Source organism: Lissotriton helveticus, chromosome 5_1 (assembly GCF_964261635.1).
Source record: "Lissotriton helveticus chromosome 5_1, aLisHel1.1, whole genome shotgun sequence".
Taxonomy (NCBI): domain Eukaryota; kingdom Metazoa; phylum Chordata; class Amphibia; order Caudata; family Salamandridae; genus Lissotriton; species Lissotriton helveticus.
Genome location: NC_136065.1, coordinates 1325552289 through 1325568706, shown reverse-complemented (window position 1 = coordinate 1325568706; position 16418 = coordinate 1325552289). Strand labels below are relative to the sequence as shown.

The following is a 16418-nucleotide window of genomic DNA, read 5'->3' as shown; positions in this document are numbered from 1 at the left end:
ATATACTGGCGTGTTTTCCAGTTCTTATTGGGAGACTAAAGCAGCAACTAAGCAAAGCAGAGGAATTGACAAACTGGTTTGAAATGTTGAGCGCTCTAAATGTTACAATTTTGGTTGCATCTAAACAAACGCTCATTCAGAAAAATCAAACTATCGTTTTGGACAAAATTGTCCAATTGATAAAAAAAAGAACAAACTAAATTTCCTGATCAACTGGGCTCAAAACGAAATTGGCAATACCATGAATTCATGCACATGTGCCCCCTTACTTGAAAGGTTTTCTAAAACGCCAACAATTCCACAGTCTCTTGTTGTAGATTTGGGAAAGAAAACATCGATTACAAGCCTTCAGTTCAAAAATCAAATCTACACAAATAAGTAACAGAACAAATGAACAAAACCACTGTAGTAGCACTCATCCATACTGAGACAAAAAAAACAAGACACAGAATTGGAAACAGTGACTGAAACAAGATCACTCAATGACATTTCAAAGCTGCCGATAGCAGGAGAGGAACAATTAAATGACTTAAGGCCATTGACTGACAATCCATCTGCGGCTGAAGACCTATCCATCTTGGAAAGCAAGGTTAGAGACAAATAGAAATTCATTCCCACTATTAAATAAATAAAAATAAATATATACATAGGAAAAAATTAAATCACGAAATAGGAATTTGCAACTTTTCAAAGAATAGTGACAGCAATGTTTCGAAAACACCAAGTTAGCCTGCAAACTCTATTATATTTTCCAAACATCTGCAAGACACTGATTCACTGTGTAAGAAAACAGATTTAACCGCACTTCACAAATTAACCCAGAAGCTAAACCTTAATTGCGGGTCAATGATACAACTCAAATAGAAAAGATGGAGAATCCCCTTTGTCAAAGCCTTTTTATAAAGAGAAATTGCGAAGCTACACATATGATGTACTTGTAGTATCTAAGGAGATAGCCGTAATTCCCTCCTCAGTGATACGAAGAGATGAAATTTCAGGACTTGTGGGAAACCCCATCACTATCGCTATACAAGCTACCCACAAAGGTCTAGAAAATAATAAAAATGATCTCCGAACCAACATGGGGAATGATCAAGCCAACACCGGGATAAAGGGAGCTAGTTAGAGAAACATAAAACAGTCTTAAAATTACGTCGAAGCCCAAATAAAGCACTGAAAATCCCGAAACCTATACCCGTTTGTCATTCCACCTTGACACAAGCTTATGAAATCACTTGGACCCTAGAGAACGAATATCAGAGGGAATCGGCCATCTCACAAGAGCATCAGCTTGGATTACTTAGTAATATCCACTTTGGTCCTAATTGCCAAGATTCCACCAAGTATGACAGCAGGTTGGCATTAGATGCAATTCTATTAGCACCATATAATAAGTATACCGAGACCAACAGCTCATAAAGTGAGAACTTGGAACATGGCTATAGTGTGAAAAATTGTGCAATTTATTTGACTCATCAATATACATCTAGTAGACCACATGATATTTTAAAGCAAGGAAATATATTTACACTGTAGAAAGTCTTCCCCGAGTCGAACTCCTTCAACAAGGACTCCGTTACATCCGTCCCTTTTTGCCAGCATATAATATAACAGAGCTTTAAATGAAACAACAAAATTGCTATTGACAAAATTTACTACTTGTCTTATGCAAATGAGAAACCGAAAACATTGACTTTGTTATTTTCAAATTACTACACTTGTACTCGGGCTCGCCGTTTGAAAACCTGTAGAACCCTGAACCAGCTACGTTTTTTAGCGGCAACATTGTTCTAGCGTCTGCAATACAAGTGTTGCCACTGACTAGCAAGACATCTCTTCGGAATTAGCTCTTTTCTAATTAAAGTTCCATAAACGCAACAGATACTTTACTGTAGGATTACTTTACAATTGAAGATGATTCAATATAATCCAGGAGATCCCTTGTTCTTGTTGTAAGTGGATATAACATAGTTCAATTTCACAACATGGTGTAGCCCCATTTCTGGTGCATTTAATTGGTTTTCTAACCAATAAACATTATACTAGTTCAGGAACTAAGAAATTTACTCTGGAAGGGAGAAATGTTTTTTTAGGAGAGGACTTGTAGTACACAAAGTGATCCTCCTACTAACAAAACTCTTTCCAATGTGTGATGAAAATATTTCATGCTTGAGTGCAAAGAGGCCTATAACCACATACATTCATTCCCAAGAAAGTGGCGAAAGTAATAGCTCAACCAGGGCCAGGGAGTGTCCATAATTCATGAATCCTACAGTGGACCCTGAAATATGGTTAAAAATAGTGGATCAATCATATCATTTGTAAAGCGCACTACTCACCCGAGAGGGTCTCAAGGCGCTGGGGTGGGGAATGCTGCTACTGCTCGAAAATCTAGGTCTTGAGGAGTTTTCTGAAGGTCAGCAGGTCTTGGGTCTGCCGTAGGTGGATGGGGAGGGTGTTTCAGGTCTTGGCGGCGAAGTGGGAGAATGATCTGCTGCCAGAGGTCGCTCTTCGGAAGCGAAGGACTGTGGCGAGGTCAGAGGAGCGGAGCTGGCGGGTGGGGGTGTAGAAGCTGAGTCGTCTGTTGAGGTACGTTGGTCTAGTGTTGTGGAGTGCCTTGTGTGCGTGGATGAGGAGCTTGAAGGTTATCATCTTGTTGAGCGGGAGCCAGTGCAGGTCTCTCCGGTGGGGTGTGATGAGGCTGCGGCGAGGGAAGTCGAGGATCAGGCGTGCAGAGGCGTTCTGGATGCGTTGGAGCAGTCTCACGAGTTTGGCCGAGGCTCCTGCGTAGAGGGCGTTTCCGTAGTCCAACCTGCTGCTGACGAGGGCCTGGGTGACCGTTCTTCTCCTTTCAGTGGGGATCCACTTGTAGATCCTGTGGAGCATGAGGAGAGTGTTGAAGCAGGAGGAGGAGACGGCGTTGACCTGTTTAGTCATGGAGGGGGTGGAGTCGAGGATGACCCCAATGTTGCATGCGTGGTCGGTGGGTGTTGGGGCAGTTCCCAGTGCGGTCGGCCACCAGGAGTCTTCCCAGGTCGAAGGGGTGGATCCGAGGATGAGGACCTCTGTCTTGTTCGAGTTCAGCTTCAGTCTGCTGTTCCTCATCCATTCAGCAACGGCCTTCATTCCTTCGTGAAGGTTGGTTTTGGCGGTGTGGGGGTTCTTGGTGAGGGAGATGATCAGCTAGGTGTCATCGGCGTAGGAGATGATGTTGAGGTCATGCCAACGGGCGACATGGGCGAGTGGTGCCATGTAGATGTTAAACAGAGTTGGGCTGAGGGATGAGCCCTGGGGTTCGCCGCAGATGATCTCGTGGCTTCAGAGCGGAAGGGGGGGAAGGCGGACGCTCTATGTTCTGCAAGAGAGAAGGAGGTGGTCCAGTCCAGGGCCTTCTCTTGGATCCCGGCATTGTGGAGGCGTGTTTGTAGTGTGTGGTGGCAAACCGTGTCAAAGGTGGCTGACAGGCCCAGGAGGATGAGGGCCGTCTTTTCTCCATTGTCCAGCAGGGACTTGATGTCATCTGTGGCAGCGATGAGGGAAGTCTCTGTGCTTAACCCCTACTGCAGGAGATCTGGCCCTACAGCTAACACCCATTGCAAGAGGTCAGGTCTGTTGCCCAACTCCTGCTGTGCATGGTTGTAGTTTGTAAACAGTGGGGATTGGCCCCCTACAGAGGGCTGGGTGCATGGCCCCGCCAGATGCCATGCCCTATGGCCAATCCGCACTGAACTCAGCTGTAGATTTAGCAGTGGGGTTGGCCAAGCGCAGCAACATGAGCTTCTGGCCTAACCTGGGATAGAGATAGCCACTGCCCATAGTGTAAAAAACACAAAGCGTAGTCATGGTTATGAATTAAAATCGAAAAACAACTTAAATTCCCAAGTTATGTTTAGGACCACAATCCACATCTCACACTTCAGACACAACTCCATATACACAATACCAGATGCAGCACTGATGATCTCATAATATTTATATCAAAAAATTACAACAGCCAAGAGCAAAATGCAATTAAACAACAAGATACAACTAAACCAATAAATAACAGTATATTCAAATCTGTATCTGACAAAGTGGTATGGGTAAAGAGATATGTAATCTCACCTGTAAAATGATTTAGAACATTTGTAACTGCATCTGTTTCATTAAGGGTGAAGTCTTGAGGATTGCATTTGGTGTGTGAGTTATGGTTTGCATAACTGCGGTGTGAATTACATTTGTGGTCCTAATCCTAATGAATTTCAGTGGTTTTTCAGTTTGAATTCATAACAATGACTGCAATTTAACTGTGGTTTTCATAGTTGAATATTATACACTTATTACTTTGAGGACTTTGTGAAATACAAACTATGTCAGTGTAATTTGTGTTTTTTGGGGGAATTTATGAAATTACGCCACTTCACATACTTTTGAGCAATTTGTGGTACAAGTTTGCCAAGCACATACCATGTGCAGTGCATATTTACAGAAAATGCAGAGGAACACCTAACGCAAGGGGCTGCTGTTTGCAGTGCTTTTCATAAATGTGTCCTCCCTCTAAAAATGTACTCAAGGACACTTTTTGTGCTAAAATATAGCTGAACGTTCGTGTAATTATGCAAAAGCATATGCAAAAGCAAAACATATGAATTTCGCACATCCCTCATATTGACTTCTATAATGTGAATAACAAATAAGTGAGCTTTTTGGTTTTAAAGTAAAGATCAACCCATGTTATGAAGTTTATTTGGTATGACACAGCTCAGTCCACTGCAAAATAGATTGGTTCCAGCGTAATGCCTCTGCCAGAAAAAATATTCAACGGTTTTGCTTTATCAGCAGGTAGAAAGTTAAATATTATTGTTGCATTTCTAGATGCAATGTTTGAATGCTGAACTTAATGATCTGCACCTTTGGATTCTATATGCATTCACACACTGAAATATATATTTTTATTTGTGCAGATTTATATTGCCCGAACTCAAACCGAAGGTATTGGAGCGCTTGACATGAGCACCAGTTACTTTACACAGGGACACATTCATTTTTGGTAGGCACAGAATCACAGGATTCTGAGCCAACGCCGAGGCTTGAACTTGGTTCCCCAGCTCCAAGGTCGGCAGCTCTGGCCATAGGGCCACATCCTCTGTAACCTGTAATTTCTAAATTCACACACATTTAGAACAAAATAATGCATATCTGCTTCAAAAACGGCACTGTTTACTGAGCATGTGCTGTTGCAGACAGGGGAGCTCGATAAAGATGTGCAAGGGTGGTGTGTGTTTTCATTTTTTAAGAAATGGTTCAGTGATGCTGCAGAGATATTTCTTGACAAATTGGAAGCTCCTTCATTATATATGTTTTTCGGGCTGCACTCTCTGAAGCAGGCCATGCACAGCCAACAGAGGCACTACTTGAAACAGATGACAAAGCTCCCTTCTACATCTGTGTGCACGCGCACATTGAAATCATGACACCAGTGGCGGCTCCTCTATGAGGGCGTTTGGGCGCCGCCCCCTGCTTTCTCCCCGTGGGAGAAGGCAGAAACAAATGGTAGTTATTACCGTAATACCTACCATTTGTTTCTGCCTTCTCGCACGGCGAGAAAGCAGAAGTTCCTGGTTGGGGGTGGGCGGTGTGTCTCGAGGGCAGGGGGCAGTGGCTTGCCCACTGTTCTACATATTGACTGTTTGGGCAGCCTGAGGCCGCCCAAACAGTCATTATTAACAACAGTGGGCAAGCCACTCCCCCCTGCCCTCGAGAAACACCGCCCACTCTCCCTGTTCTCTCTGTATGCTGCAGCATACAGAGAGAAAATGAGGCTGGTGAGGCAGCGGCAGGACCAATCACAGCGCTGCGCTGTGGTGGAGGGGAGGGAGGCTGCCTGCCGCCTTCCTGATGACGTGACCTGGCCTGGAATTGAAAAACAGGACGGCGGGAGTCGGGGAGTCTCCGGGACCATCCTGCCGCCTTCCTGATGATGTGACCTGGCCTGGAATTGAAAAATAGGACGGCGGGATTCGGGGAGTCTCCGGGACCGTAAGTTTAAACTTTACTTATATTGTATATATTTTTTTCCCTTAAACCCCTCCAGCCTCATGATCCCCTTCGGGGCGCGACGACCCCATTCCCCCCACCCGCCCGTAATGCTGGCCGCGACTGCTTCCCACCCAGGTGGAATGTAAGATGTTTTTAAAAACACAAAGCCTCACTTAATGCACATTAGCCACAACAACATAGAAATCAATTTAGCGATTACACAAGATAGTGCCTTAACCTGCAGAATTTAATAAAGGTTAGACAAAATCTTTAGTGCCCTGTCCGTTTTCCATCCTGTGATAAAGGCGCCGTAATTGTGTATTGAAAACATTTCACTCCGCAGCATTTCTTGCCTTAATTTGTCTTTTTGTAAAAACTTTACTGTGTTGATAAAGCTCAGAGTATGTATATGGCTCCTCAGAGTACATGTGTTGCTTGGTTCTAACACATAAAACAACGGAGATTTACTCCTGCATCAGAGTTCACCTCAGATAAATAGGACACCACTGAATTATGAGATTGGCATCGTAGCTTTTGGACTGTGTTATGTGGCCTTGTCCAATTTCCTGGAGGTGGTGGGGGTTGCGCAATGTTTATTTCGCCGCTGTACGGTCTCTCTTCGCCCATTGGGTGGGGGAGGGGTGGCTAGAGGACTGGTGAAGCCTCGGACAGTGTGACTCATGAAGGATTAGTGCTACCAGCCTTGTCTGCCCCTTGGTGTCAACAATATCAGAATATGATCAAATGCACTGAGTATTGGGCCGGTTCAGAAATATCAAGGACTACAAACTGCTTGTTTTAGGCGGCGCTGGAAGAGGGGCGAGGTTAAAGGATAGCTTTAAATAAGGGCAGACAATGTGGGTTATCTTGGGTTTGGTCTCAGTGGAAGAGTGATTAGCGCGCATGTAACAGCCGGTGACGTCCCCACTCACACTGTTGTGTGTCCTGTGGCAAAGGTTGCCCATCCTTATTTTGGGGAATGATATTTAAATTACTTAATGATAAGCCCCATTCCCGGAAGAGAGAAGAACACCTGAACATACATGGCACTGGGTTAGATTATTACAGTGCACTGCACACAGTGTGTAGAAAACTGCCTGGCTAGCCTCCAAATACTACATGCATCAGCCAGAAATTAGCACATATATCATTGCAACTTTATTGATTACGCTGGTAACCAGTGGACAGAATAATTACGGTTAACTTTGCCATGCTTATTCTTAAAGCTTTGTGGTCATGAGCATCAGTTAAATCATCTTTTCAGTTGGTAAATTACGGAGAGGCCTTATAAAATGTTAGGGGAGTGTACTCCACTGCCACAGGTCGGCCTCATACGTTGTGAGTGTCTGTATATCCATGGCTGCATGTCGCTCTCCTCTGTGACTTCGCTTTAGGGGCTGTCAGTCTAATCTGGACGGACCCTTCTATCTCCATTACAAAGATCACTGTTAAAAGATTTCACATTCTGTGCCTTTTTGATAATGTACACTGCTGGGTCTTTGAGTGCATTAACATTAAAAGTCTGTCCTTATGTTTGCCCTAAAAAGGGGCATTTTTCCAGTGTATTTATTGTAGGCACTATGAAAAAATACAAATAAAAAATGTCTTTCCGCCTCTGCCACTTCAAAGTCTTTTGCCGTGGAAGTTAAAAAAAGGGCAGCATCTTGAAAGTTCATGAAATTATATATTGTTTGATCAGCCCCATTCAGCTCAGAGGGTGCTTCAAAGCGCTGGAATTGCATTAGGTGGGAAGGAATGATGGAGGAGAAATATACAGGTGAAATGGAATAATTGACTCTTGTGATACAATATGTGGCACTCATGCACTACATCCCTGGCCATCATACAGAAAAGCAAGGTGATAGATCTTGCCCTGGCAAAAAGCCCATTTAGTTCGAAGAAGAAATTGCTGCAAATAGCAATCTGGTTGTTGCACTTTGCCATGATGTACAAGTACACTGTGCTGTTACTCTTTATATTAAAGGTATCTGAAGTTTGAAGTTGTAGTAGAAGAATCAAGTCTCCTCATTGCAGTGCAGGGCAATGTGTATGAAGGGCTGTCATAGGTTTTGTCATGGTGACAGCCCTGTGCCTTGATGAATGTGGAGTATTTTTCTGCATGTCACTAGACCAGGAAGATGGGTGGTGGGCAAGGTTCTTGTGATGTGCGATGTGTCAGTTTACACGCAGGAACTGGGCAATGGATTCTTGTGCTAGGTTATTGCTGCACTTGTGATACTGTGAGACCCCTTCATGTGTGTGTGAGCATTCAGTATCCAAATAGACATTTGAATTAATTTGTGCAATAAAGTGTCCTGGAAAACAGACCATTTACATTAACCCTATTTTTGTGAAGAACCCCCTTTAAATCTCCTTTGGAACAAATGCGCTCATGCTTGAATATTTAGCATTTACGCCCACCTCTTTCAAAGTTCACCAGCCGCCACTGCATGGCACTGTCCGTGGAGCAGTGATCAACGCTCCTAGCACGTGAGCTCGGCAGCTAACAATGCGTGACATAACAGCGCTACCAGGCTAGTGCTGCATGATATCTTGAAAAAACAGCACCACGCTCACTTCTGTGCAAGTTCATAACACATCCACTGAAGTTAAAATAAAATAGAGGTATACACAAAGGTCCAAGATGGACACATTCATGCCACATTTTCATAATAAAAGCTACCTAAATATCCTCCTTTTTGCATGGTTCTCTTCTTTTTTAGGTCGAGCCGGGTCAGCGCCTGCGCTGCTCTGCAAGGCAAGCTGTATGTGAATATGGACGTGAAGCCCCACCTACTCTCCACCTATATTTGTCATTGCCTTTTGTCATTGTCCTTCGTAAATGCTGGCTTCTGCTTCGTTTATAGGCTTGTTAGTCCCTCCGTAGTACCGCCTTATCTTCATTTGTAAACTTCCATGAGGACTGGCCTTTTTACTTCCGTTGTTACACGGTATGTCTTATTTAGTCTGTAAGCATTATTTTCTTAAATAAGTTTCTTCTACTGCAGGCACATCATGCTTTTCTGCAACATTCAGCGCGCCATGCGCCCTTTCACTTTCCAAGCAGCCCAGGACAATGGCAGCCAGTTCTTTGAAATGCAGTAGGACTCGCATTTACAAGAGTTTGAGCCATTGGCATTGTAAATGACAATGCCTTTTATTTATTTGTTAATTATCAAAACAGATAAATAAAAGGCATTGTCATTTACAATGCCAAGAGCTTAAACTCTCGCACATGGCGAGACCTATTGCATTGCAAATGCTTGTTTGGTTGTATTGTTGGTGTTTCTGTTCTCCGGTCAGTGAGCATATCACTGCATGTACCTTTACTTAAACTTTGGTAACCAGTTCATTTTTTTAATTGGCGTCATTGACTTTTCTGTTAGTCTATTTTAATTGCGCATAAACTGCAAATGGGTTGTAAAAATCAAATCAACATGTGGACAAAAGTGAGGCTGTTGTCAAAAAGACAAGGGGGAAAATACTAGCAAGTGGGATGAAGAACATTCATTCACACAGTAGGCCACGCAGCAGTGCGGTAACTGCAGACAAAAATATTTCTTATATTACAGTATGCCATTTGAAATTAGATATTTCAGCCACAGTTGTACCTTTTAGCAGTAAGGTCCATCTGCATGTCATTCAATTTTAAAACGTGTTAGCTAGCTGTCCCTGCTTACATGCAGAAATTAGCAACACGGGCTTTAACCGTAATGCTATTTGTGAAGCTGCAGCAACTTTACAATTACTTTAAATACTCCAGTCTAAGCCATGTCAAAAGCCTAAGTCTTCTATCTTTGGCTAGGAAGAGGCAAGGTCATTCCTTGTGACATAACTAATTAGCAACATAAATAAATAAATACACTTTATTCAAAACGGATTCTTATTTTACGTGCCACAAGTTTTGATACGATTGTTATATTTCTGCCTTTTAAGTAATCTTTTCCCTTGGTGGTTGGCATCTTCTGTTGGGATGGGCTATTTATTCACGAGGCACCAGTAATTCGTTTCTTCCATAACCCCTTCAATGTGGGGGATGTCTGATGATGGATAAGTGGGCTATAGATCTGAAGTTCTCCCGAGACAATAAATAGTCTCTCCGAGCTTAAACTCTATCCTGTCGGACGGACATCTGTGAAAGATAGATAGTCAGTGACGAGAAGCAGCCTTCTCAAACAAGGCATCGACAGCTTTCTTGTCTTGCAGCCTCCTGGCAGGTGAGATCTGACAAGATTTTACAAGGCTGAAACTGGTGTGGTGTTGCTTGTGCCTCCTGTGGTGGGGCCCCGCCTGGCAGTTCGGGTGGACTGCTTTCATGAGGAGCAGGGTCAGTACTGATTTGCCTAAGGCATGCCTGTGTCTAGATTGGCATAGAGGGCAAAAAATGATGGGCTGGAATCCTACCCATAGAGATTGCCGGCATCTTAGACTATTTGCAAGCATTTCTCCCATCTTGTTTTGTGTGTTTGTGATTTTACACTTCCCAAAACCACCTTTCATAAACAAGAGTCTGCCTTTTGTTTAGTAACTGAACTCCAAAGACATTCCCTTTGAAACCACGAGCTTTCACAAATAGAAGAAGTCTTGATTAAAAGGGACCACTGAACACTTAAAAAAAAAAACATGCTGCTCTCTTCGCTCACAACTTTGAGTACTGCAGGCATCCCCAATGACAAAAAGAAGTAGATTGGTTTTGAAAGTCCTTTTTGCTTGGGGAAGAGAGCAACACTGCTTCTTTTTCTTCTTGAATCATATACTTTAAAGGCTGATTTTATGATGAGGGACGTTGCCATTAATAGACGACACACAAGAAGACAAGTGTCCAGAACAACTTTGCAAAATGAACCAACAAGAAACGGTGGAACTATACCATTGATCTAGGTCCTGACTGGTGGAAGGGAAACCTACAGCTTTGCCTCGCTGACAGATTCAGACCCAAAGATCCGTTTTACATGTTATGGCAATCCAAGAGAATGGGAAAGGGTGGAAAATGTACCCAACAGCAGCTACAATTGGAACGTGTGTACCTCTCTGTGCTGAGCAGCATTGAGGTTTAGTGGGGCTGCAGAAGCAGCGTGCCTGACCTTGTGGAGCCTATCTTATCCTTTGCTTCCTGCCTTGCCGGACTGGCAGAATGTGACCTTCAAGAAAAAGACCAAGTGCAAACTCGAAATACTTCACTCGCGAGTTTAACTTCTTTGCCATCCCTCGCTCCACTGCATTCGCTACAAAGGGTGCTACAGACTCGTTTTGCCACTCCCCATAGAATAACATTAACTTTCCAGAGCCCCCTTGTTATATACGGATGTTTTTTCAAAATTCAATATCTCTTATTCAAATGTTCTCATTTTGGTGTATTTGTTATGTATTTTCTCTGACAAGTCCTTGCTGCTTGTGCCACGCTGTCAAGGGTAAGCTTGGAAATTCTCAAAAGAAACCAGTTAGACTTCTGGGTGCTGGGTTGTCTTAGTTGTATGGAGCTACGGCTAATTTTAAGACTGATGACTCGCTCCCCCATAGTTTAATATTTGTGGTGCAGTGGAGCTCCTTAAACGTCTAGAGTCCAGTGCCTATGCACCTCCTGCATGGGTCATAGCTATGCACCTGGGCCAATGGACTGTAGTATATTGAGACATAAGTAATAGTTCAAAATCCCATAACATGTCAGCGTCTGCTCAGCATGTACTGAAAGCAACTATCCGGTGTAGCACTTATGGGGTTCGGTACCTATGAGATCAATGTATATCACATGCGCTACATAGCCTGTGCAGCACTTAATGTAAACAGTGTCTATTTAGCAATTATCAGAGCTCCTAGTCAGAGTATTTAACAAGTTCTCATGCATTAACATCACTCATAAAATGCCACCCCAGACAGTGACATCACTTACACAACCTGAAATTAGACTACGCCTTTCCACATTGCTGCTCGAACCTGGCATCAAGATAACACCTCATTCTGGAAACCTAGCTCTAGCCCTTCAGATAGCCCAGAGCTATTTTTATATGTGATCTAAAAGGAAATGAACAAAATCTTTTAACAATAAAAGCACAACTCTATTTTTCAAAGACCTCTACAAAAGAAATTGTAGAAAAAACTTTGAAAACAAAAATGCAGTGAATTGAGTCCAGAAGAGAGCAAATTCCAAAGGTCACAGGCTAGACTGTCCTTTCATTAGATCAAAAACAAGAACCGAGCATCTTGTACATAGGAGCCGAGTTCACCAAGTTTGTGGTGGGTACCAATTTGTATGAGTAGTTCCATGGGAAGCCGAGATGACAAGGGTGTCCCACAGTATGCCCTTACTCACAACCATGATGGCCTATGGGCAACACTCTGGAAGGAAACCACTCAACCTAACTCAAGAACAATAAGCAAGCAAATTATTTATAAAATATTGTATGGCGCCAATGTAGGATGGACACGAAAGCTTGCCACCCTTGAGCCCTGTAAGCCCGCATCAAGCACTAATATAAACAGGTGGGGACAAAATGCATTCAGGCAATGTGAAATAATGTTACTTCATCAAAAGAAGGGTTGTTGTAACCTTATAGTCCTCCTTTACAGTCATAGCTGAGGTAACATCTTAGTATTGTATATCATATGTGCTTGTTAATATATGAAGTTCTAAGAGGTTTATTATCAAATGTTGTTTTTATTGGCGCACTGAAGAGGTCTCCTTAATATTTGATCACTATAAATAATAAACTACATATTATCCCGTGAAAATAAACACTTATTTTACTCGTGTAAATCAGATGCATATTTTCCACGTATTGAGGATTTCACCCCACGATTGAGTCAAATTGGCATTTAAAACCACAATTGCATTTGTTTGGTGCATTTAAAAAAAGGCAGATTTTTCAACAACTAAAAGTTCATCTTTGAATGTCATAATACTTACTGCAGATATGAGAAATGAGTGATGACTTTCAATTGTAGTCGCACGTCGATGACACCCCTTTAGAAATGTTGAACTCGCTTTCATACCTTGCCTTTCTGAATGAAGGAGGCTACTAAATGAAATACAGCAGCCTCGTGTGCGTTCAGTTAGTAAACAGTGAAAAGTCCTAGCCCAACCCTTGGGCGCTTATCATAAAAAAAGATGGGCCCACGATACACAAGCCATTATACACGTTTCCTTGGCGCTTACGGTGTTGTATTCAGATAAACTGTAATGGAGATCCCCAAAAACAAGACTGAGTGATGCTCGCAGATTCAGTATTCTATTTGATTTCTGGTACTACCAGCCCTTACCAAAACTATATGTAAAACACATTCAAACAGGCGTGCGCCTGGATGACCTAGTCATATCACATATGCGATATTTAGTTCGCAGTGGCCAAATGATACTCTTCACAGCGTCATCATCCAGTCCAGGTATTCTAACCACAGCATTTTGGTGGAATTTCCAATGCCGTTTTACAACGTTACTCTTGAAACTACAAGCCCCAGCATGCAAAATGTTGCTGGTCGAAAATGTAAGTCAGACCCAAGGTATCACATCACTTGCGACACGGCAAATATGGATCTCCGGCAAAGTATTAATCTATATAAACATTTCAAATCTACATGTGCAAAAAAACATGAATATGTATGCCCCAGCTTCTGCTTCTCTCACTCCATCCCTTTGCTACGGGTTGGAAGATCGACCGTTCGGCATATTTCGCTCTTAATGTGACAGGGAGAAGGACCGTTTCTATTATGGTACCTGTTTTTCTGCTGATCTCGTTTCCGCTGTCTCGCGATGCGACCCCCGCTGCTGGGCTCTCGCGCCTAGCAGGCGCACTGCAGCTCCTCGCGCCGCTCTTCCTGCCGCCCTCGCCCGCTGCTGCTGCTTCTCTCCCTCCGCCGCCGCCGCCCCGATCATGTCCCGGCTGGCAGCGGCTAGAGGTGCCTCGGCTTGCCTTCTCTCATGGTAGCTGCAGGGCTCGGGGAGGGGCCGGCAAGGGAGCGGTTGTAGCCCGACTGACTGCCAACACCGAGAGAACCCGACACTGAGCTCACCTGGCAGCAGGTGGAGGAACTGGAACGAAGCAGCAGGGTATCCCTTTCACCGCGTCTCCTCGTAAAGCGAAAGCCACGCACAGTCCAGTCAACGTGGACTTGCAAAATGCTTTACAACAACAAGCCTCAGACACGACGTAATCAATGCATCTGTGGATGGTGTGCATCGCTGAGAGGTGTCCATCAGTGAATCTCGCCAAGTGGACTCGACGAACGCGAGTCCTGGCTTTTTGCCCAAGGTCGCTTTGCATTCTGGGACATGTAGTTTCCATTGTACGCACGACTCTCTGTGCCACGAAATGCAATGGGTTGGCAGATAAAATGTCAAGATTTTACACTGCAATGTTAATCTGTTTTTTTTGTCTCAAAACGAATCGGGACATTTTTTTTCGTTTTACTAAGACTATTTAGTGGTATGTCATACGTTACATCATTATGACATAAATAAGTGGTTTCAACATTTTATCATTTTCATTCATGGTACAAAGTAACCAAAAAATCCAGAGCTCCCAAGTTGACTAATTTCAGCTGTGAGATGCTCACCCGCCCCTTTCCTCAATATATCAATACAATTTCCCTGTAAGTATTCGCAGTAAAGCTCCACTTAAATATCAGAACTTGAACTATTTCAACAAAAACGGCACAAGTGAAACCCGTTTCGTGATTTCGGGGTACCGGGAAACACATAGCTAGAAGACGAGTTCGGAAACACTTTTAAGGTTATTACATGTTTTCTTTTACTTTAAGCCCAATAATGCTAAACACAATCAAATGGAGATAACTAAAAAAACTGTTGAAATATGCCTTGGCTAGGCCCGGTTCGGAACAACTTTACATTTTTATCACCAATTTTATGCTAATTCAAGGTGTATGATGGTAAACACATTTTCCCAGCTGCGGTCACTCAAAAACAGCTGAAATAAGCTTTGTCTGGGGCCTCAAAGCCCTTAAAATAACCCTGTGCAAAGAGATTCAGAATGAGAGAGAGCTGTAAGGGGGAAACAGAATTTACATCGCTGTAGGAACCATGCATACAAAAGCATTACCACGCATATAACTTTAGTGTAAATTGTAAGAATTTCGCTAATAAGTACAAAGCCATTCAATATAGATATATATGTGTGTATGTATATATATATATATATATATATATATATATTTACTCACAAAGTTTGCCCTCTTCGGAAGAAAACAACGCCGGATACTTCTGGATGCTGTAAGGTGTTTATTAAGGCAAAAGTGGCAACTGCCTACCGACGCGTTTCGCCAGTTACGGCTTGGTCACGGTGAAGCTGTTATCGTGAAGGTGCTATTTACATACAATAACATGAAAATGAAAATAGGACTAGGTTCCACAGCCTAAATGATAATGGCAGACATTTTGAGCTAGTCTTTATCGTACAATTCAAACAGTTATCTACTGCTTTTATCTTTTACGCTCACTTTGAAAGAAAAGATGCTTGCATTAAACATTTTATCTATTCTTATCATTAATTTCATGATATGACTTTACCATTACGCCCAAGTGGGCAAAAATAATTTCATGTAGTTAACCTCGTCTTAAGCATCATTGCTGTCTGTACACAAACATAGTTACTGAGCATTTTTATACTTATGAACACTACATTGATTCACCCACGCAATAATTCATCCTATGTTTCAATGTCCAGTGATAGTATTTCATAAATAGTTCATTGCTGTTTCGCCCAAGTGGGCAAATCTTTTACAATTAGTAAGCTTAGCTGGAATACTGGGTCAATAACTGCTTATTCAATCCTTCCAGAGGTAAAATGACTTATTGGTTTTACGGAGCCCCTTATTTTGATCGTCCTAGTTTCAAAAATAAAAAACGTGATTGTGAATAGAGTGCAAAGTGATGAATTGAAATACTCAATATACATTTAAAATATATCACAAATATAAAAGATATTACGTCAAAAAAGAAGCATTTATCATCAGATCATTCCTGTGTTTCTAGTTCACACTATGGGGTCGATTCCGATCCGGTAAAATCCCCGTCCGTATGATTCGTATCCGGAGCCGTTTCCGTACGACTCGTACGGACGCCGTACGACCGGACGATTCCGATCGGCCGACCTGGACGCGATTCGTACGGTACACGTCGATTCGTACGGAAAAGCGCATGATCACCCACACACTGTACGGCGCGCAACCCCCATGATCGCAGGGGTACGCGCCGTACCCCTGTGATCATGTGGGGTACGTGCCGTACACCCAGCGTACATGGGGTACGTGCCGTACACCCACCGTACATGGGGTACGGCGCGTACCCCATGTACGCTGGGTGTACGGAACGTACCCCGCTTGATCACAGGGGTACAGCGCGTACACCCTGCGATCATGGGGGGTACGTCCCGTACCCGGGGGGGGCG

General features: G+C 43.1%; 1 protein-coding gene across 2 annotated transcripts in view; it reads right to left on the bottom strand.

The window, feature by feature from the left end:
• LOC144755356 (receptor-type tyrosine-protein phosphatase V-like) overlaps positions 1-14206 on the bottom strand; it is a 704907-nt gene extending 690701 nt beyond the window's left edge. For both annotated transcript variants that reach the window (XM_078644168.1, XM_078644167.1), the window contains exon 1: positions 13730-14206. The gene's annotated coding sequence lies outside the window, so the exon portion shown is untranslated. The remainder of the gene's footprint in view (positions 1-13729) is intronic.
• Between the last annotated feature and the right edge of the window lie 2212 nt (positions 14207-16418).